The 6,324-nt window shown below is 43.4% G+C and overlaps 1 protein-coding gene across 13 annotated transcripts in view; it reads left to right on the top strand.

Moving 5' to 3' along the window:
* Positions 1–6,324, top strand: part of kiaa1217 (KIAA1217 ortholog) — a 117,561-nt gene that overhangs the window by 45,189 nt on the left and 66,048 nt on the right. Inside the window, exon 1 of one of the 13 annotated variants that reach the window (XM_005722759.1) lies at positions 6,005–6,080. The exons of the other annotated variants lie outside the window; for them this stretch is intronic. The gene's annotated coding sequence lies outside the window, so the exon portion shown is untranslated. Of the gene's footprint in view, positions 1–6,004; positions 6,081–6,324 lie in introns of those variants that run through there. 13 annotated transcript variants of the gene reach the window in all.

The following is a 6,324-nucleotide window of genomic DNA, read 5'->3' as shown; positions in this document are numbered from 1 at the left end:
ATATCAGTGGAAATTGAACAGCACACATGGAGATATATGGTTCAATATTGGCCAACAGATCTGCAGACTTTCACTAAGACCTGTTGGTTCATGGGTATAGCAATTTGATACAAAGCGGATGTCTGTGGAGGACCAGAGGGTAATGGCATTACCTTATCTTTGAGCGTCCCTTATGTCATTCTGACAGTTGCTTCATGCTTCACTTACGCTGCGCTTTAGTAGTCAAAATGTTGCTGCAGTAGCCAAAACAACGAACTGCACTGTGTGAAAGTCAGAGTTGTATGCAAGGTCGAACACTGCCTAACATTTGAACATAACATGGACTTTAAAAGCATCCCTAAGTCCACTTTCAAAATACCAATGTTTTGTCAGGCAAAGATGGTTATTCACAGTTTTTTTTAAAGCATGAACAGCTTGGTTGATAAAGAACACGTGTTTGTATATCAAAGTGAGGATCCAGCTGTTTGCCGTGAGTTATTGTAGATTTAAACAGCGGGTTCACAGTTTTTCAAATCTGTCTTGAAGCGAGCCATAAGGATTCTGTTATACTGGCCCACAAGCCGAGAATCAGCAAAAAAAAGAAGAAGCTGAAACTTGGCAGGGGTGTGTTGAATCAGAGTTTGGTTAATCACTTTAATACATGAATGTGTCTTTGTGTTGTATTTGTAATACTTTGCTCACATAATTACACCCTACAGCACTGGAGTCTTTGACTCGAGTGAAAATGGGGTGAATTGTTAAATTGAAAAAAATTGTGGTTTTTAGTCATACTCTTTGCCCGGCGGCTCTTATTGGACCCTTTTTTCTGTATTTTATGGCGTTACAAGCTGTTACATTGAAACCACTTCCAAAACATGCATTTAATCTTTTGCCCAAGTTGGGATGAAAGAGCTGTTTTTATAATATACAGAAGATTTAAGATATATTAACAATTACAATATTAATGCTGATAGAAGCTGAGACCTAAGACATTATCATTATGAGTATCAACCAGTAAAGATTTAAAGGGTGTGAAAAATTAACATAATTCTTTACAACTGCACATGGTTGTAAATGGATTTTCTTTCTATTCTGGATTCTTTTTTTCCTCATGTAAAGCAGTTTTTAAGCCATTCTGACGCTTGCTCCTGAAGGAGAGAACTGCTTGTGTCTTCTCCTACTTTCTGCTACTCCCTTTAGAGGATCTTCCTGTCACGATCAGGTGTCTGGGAATGGAGAGAGAGGACCCAAATGAAAGACACAGTTTTTATTAACTGGAGCTAGGTTAATAAACGATTGAAATAAACAGAGTGCATGCACACGAGGAAATTACGACAACATGACCGGAAACAGAGACCAACTGAGTTCTTAAAGAGACAGGATAATAACAGGATAGGTAACAGGTGGGAACACGGCTAACTAATGAAACAGAGTAACCAAAAGTAAACCTAACGCACATAGGACAAGAGACTTTCACAATTAAGATGGAAACCGACTCGAGAAACTAAACAATGACAAAAAGTCCAAACCCCAAACACTGGGTCAACAACCCAGGTGCCATGACACTTCGTCTGTCTCATCCTATCCCTAGCATCCTCTTCTGCCACACCAACCCTCGGCATTTCCTCTTTCACATCCATCAACCTTCTCTGTGGTCTCCATCTTTTCCTCCTGCCCCAGTTCAACATACTTTGTCCAATATATTCACTCTTCTTCGTCTGCACGTCCAAACCATCCTAGCCTCGCCTCTCTAACTTTGTGTCCAAACTACTCAACCTTCTTCTCCTGACTTTCACTCCTCTTCTCTTCAGAGCATACTTCCATCTCTTTTCCACTTGCTCCCTGCTCTCACAGCGCACCACGTCATCTGTGAACCTCACAGTCCACAGAGACTCTTGCCTGATCTCATCTGTCTACCTGTCCATCTCCAGTGCAAACAAGAAGGGTGTTCAGAGCTGATCTCTGGCATAGTCCCACCTATACCATGATCCTCTCTGTCACTCCTACTGTACACCTCACCACTGGCTCACTGTCGTCATACATGTCCACATACAGTACCACAGATTCTCTTTTGGCACCCTATCTATCATATGTTTTCTCTAGATTCACAAACACACAGTGAAGCTCCTTCCGACCTTTAGGTTAAAATTTTCGCTAGCCTCTCTCGTGAACATCTCCATACCTCCACAGATATATTATAGCTGCCCTCACTCCCTTCTCAATAATCTAAAATTGTAAACTTCCTGATTAACCACTTATGTAATTTACTTTGTATTAGCCAGTTTCTTTACTGAAATGTCTGTGCAGTTTTACATTCAGAGCTGTGATCTTAAAATCACAGGCCAGTTTTTCAAACCGTTAGCAGGCTAGCTGACTTTGAAGTAGCTTCCTGTCTTAATCTGTAATGACTTCGATGCCTCGCTCTGGTTGTCTTGTTCTTTGCTTCTGAGTTTTGACTCTGACAGATCAGTGCTGGCCAGTCTTCACCACAGAATGATGCACATAATGCTCTCTGTAGAATATAATTTCCGGTGCTGCCACTTTAATTCATTTATGCACGTGTGACTCAAGGACAGACAAACAGAAACAGAGTCATGTGACCCCTCTGACCCTTTGTGCTATGTTTCCTGGGTGAGTTATGTCTCATTGTTCCTTTCTGTCACTGTTGCAGTGGGCCACAGGACAATCAGACTGGCCTCATAGTGCCACATTCACTTCTCCGGCCAAGCTGTGATCTCACACCTCTCACTTCGCATTCTCATTATTTCAGGCTCTTATTAATTTATTTAATCAATAGCCGTTTAAGATCTCCTCCCCGGAAATGCATAATGGCAGCAGATTCATCGGGCTGCTACATCAAATTATGGGCTTGACTGGTAGGGTCTCTGGAGGCTCAGATGTGTGTTTGTGATGGGTTAAACACAGGTTGTGATGCACGGTACTGTGCATTGTTTACATAATGATAGCTCATCATCTTCAGACAGTCCCTCAAACCTGAAGGGCAGTGAGCCTAAACTTCAATAAGACTCCTCTCAGGGTATCCGATGCTGACTCAGAGATCACACTCGTCCAGTGGCTCCATTGTTGCCATAAGCTCAGCTCTGAAGCCTCCCTGTGGAAGATTATGAAAGTGGCTTTAAAATACAGAGCAGCAGCTCAACGGGGCTTTAGATGATTTCAGGCTAAATATATGTAAAAGGCAGCTCGGTCCACAGGGTAGAGTGGGATCTGGGTGGAAGGCAGCCAAGGCCTTTGGTGCCTCCTTTTTTTGCTGTTTTTGTTATGCGCTCTGTATCAGTTTGAAAGATTCCCTGCAAACTAAAACCAAAAATAAGAGCCAACAAAAACTGTCACTTTGAGTTCAGAGTTTTTAAGTAAAAAGAACTCAGCAACAATACCTCTGACTGTAAAAACAGATATAAACAGGTGTATTATTTTAGTTTATATACTGACTGTTCCATCTGTGCCACTTATAGACTCAACTTCATGGAAAAACAGTTGCTAAATACATCAATAACAATTAAAAAGGCTGAGAGTTTATTCATTGTTAACGCTGCTTAAATGTTAGAAGAGAAAAAACAAAAAAAGTACATTAAAATCATAGATGTCAGTGTCACCAGTAGGTTTCAAATTTTTTGGTTTTTTGCATTACATTGCAGTCCTTGTATCAGCCTTGTTTAACACATCCAGCAGCAATGGATCAGCTGGCTTAAAGCAAAGGTCACATGACAAGCTGTCCTTTTCAGATAAAAGGAGGTGACACAGTGTATCCAGTTCTTTTTCTTCATGTGACTCATCTTTAGATTGTTAAGCACGTTGGCCTAAAGAGGAAAAAAAAGTTAGCTTGCGAGCCTCCTTTCCCGAATCTTCATTTGTGCTGCTGAAAGCGAACGGCTTGTCATTTCACTCTCTTTGCTTTACACGAGCACGGCTGAGTTCAGCCTCTTCCAAGGCACACAGGTGGCTCATTCACTGGGTGACTGCAGGTTCGGCTCCTTGGTGGCAGACTGGCACAGGCTGAGCCGCCAGGCTGAATAGCCTCAGGTGTAATCCTCACCTGCTTCTTTGCCGTTAAATCCCGAATGTTTTGATTTATTTTGCTTCCACTTCTATTTTTCTGAATGTCTTTTCAGCACTGGAAGGATTTAGTGCTAGAGGATTAGTCAGAGTGGGCCCTGTTTATAATGTGCATGCAGGAAGAGAGTAAGGAAGAAGTATTTCCACTTTCTTATGGCAACACAAGTCCAGAAACATGTTCATGAGTACATGGGCATACAGTTACATATGTGTACACACCCATCCAAGTACGGCACTGTATAGACATCACTGCACCTGCTTTCTGTTATCGTGCACAGAGTCAAAAGCTCTTTCTCTGTCTTTATTATGTGATAAAAGCAGGAGAAATAAATGCTGACGTACAAAGCCTACATGCCGGCACACCTGAGCTGCCGAGGGAGTGACTGAGCACATTTGATCTTTTCATGCTGTTTTTGTACTAACTGCTGCTTTGAAGTTTTGCTGTTTTGTGCATCTGAGCCCCTAAACAATGAGCCGCAGTTGTGATTGTCCGGATCATATCTGTCAGTGTGGGGGTTTTTGTGCTTGTGTTCAGAAGAGGAGGGGTCCGTGAAGGAGAGCAGGCTCCCTGCTCCAGCACATGGTGCCCAGACTAAACAACAAGATGAATGTTTCCTGAATTCGACTTGGCACAGAGGCACCCCCCAATCTACCCATGCGGCTGAACTCTAAAAAGACTCGCATGCCTAGCTGGAACAAATGTATTTGAAAGAAAATTGCGGAGCTACAGTAGCCTTATTGTTGAAACGATCTATGTAAACACCTCTGAGCAGAATCCGCTTTAATCTGCCAAACTTACGGTAGTTTGGTTTATTATTTTCCCCATTGCAGTGCTGTGATTTTTCATTTTACCATCATACAAAGTGGTTTAGATCATCTATGTTTGTCTCATAATCCAGAAATCGTAATGTTTATCCTCTGAATGAAATGCTTTCTTTTTATTCCAGTGCAAAGTTTTACCTTAATAGCAGATTATAAGAGGTACAAAGTCGAAGTGCTTGCGCGGTGCCTGAGTTGTCTAAGGACTTCCACACCCCGCATGGTGTTACCATCTTGTGATGATAGAACTGTTAACAGCGCCAACAAAAGCTCAGTGTGCTGCTGTCAACCTGTCCCCTCCCACACATCACCTTTCACCTCACTGCTCTGCACCCCCCCCCCCCCCCCCCCCCCCACACACACACACACACACATCACACCTCTACTGTTTCTTATTTCACTCAGAGGCTGGAAAGAGCTGGGGATGCATGGGGCTGGGCAGCTATAGTGAAACTGTGAATTGGAGGTTGGCACCGTGAGAGCGCATACAGTACACTGAAAACCTTTGGCAGGCTATGGTAAAGGGAACTTGCTGTGGAGACCAAGCTTTGAGGTCTGTGACGGGCTGAGCCTCATTGCGGTTTATAACAACAAGCTGTTGGATTTGGAGAGAAAGTTCCAGACACGCCCCCAAGCTCTCAGTCAACACAGCCAACCCCCTTTTTACCCATGCCTGAAAAAGTGTATTTGTCTCAGTAAGACTGAAGCTGGCAGCCCCCACTGTGCATTTTCCTTCCTATCCTATCCTCCCTCCAACTTCGCTCTTTTAGCTCATAGTTTGCGTCTCCCAAACTCTTCTTCTCGTGACTGAGGAGAGCCCAGCTCCAGATAGTGGCAAGAGGTTAAAAAAACCTTAGTCATGAGGGAACACACACATACATAGACAGGCGTCTACATGTGACAAGCCCCTGCCAAACAATCGCTGCTGGCTCAGAGAGAGTAGGTGGGCGGAGGGGCAGCGGTAGTTTCTTGGAAGGCCTGATTGGAGCATAAACAGCAGCCCAGGAAGTCTAACAGAAAGAGAGAGAGGGAGAGAGCGAGAGACGGAGGGAGGGACGGATCAGTGGAAGTGTAGATCTACCGGGAGAGAGCAAAAAGTTTTGGGACTGAGGCAGTGTGTTAGTTTGTGTCACTCTGGGTGAGTGTGAAGAAAAAAAGACTTGGTTATCAGGACATACTTTACCACAGCCTACCAGAAAGAAAAGGTGAGTAGCTACATCTTGCACAAGAGCACACGCCTCTCTTACACCGATACATAAACGCTCACGGGACTATAAACTCCCATCTTCATCAGTTTTTCCATCCATAGATTCAGATTGGTGCACTGTAAGGCAGACATCCCTGCACTGTGAGAGAAGATGGCACGCTGTTACTGTTGCATGCAATGTCATTTAAATTTCCAGACAGTTTTTTGGAGTTGCATTCACTATGGTGTGTGTGTGTGTGTGT

Source organism: Pundamilia nyererei, unplaced genomic scaffold (assembly GCF_000239375.1).
Source record: "Pundamilia nyererei isolate P.nyererei 1_Seehausen unplaced genomic scaffold, PunNye1.0 scaffold00007, whole genome shotgun sequence".
Taxonomy (NCBI): Eukaryota; Metazoa; Chordata; class Actinopteri; order Cichliformes; family Cichlidae; genus Pundamilia; species Pundamilia nyererei.
This window is presented reverse-complemented; position numbering and strand designations above follow the sequence as displayed.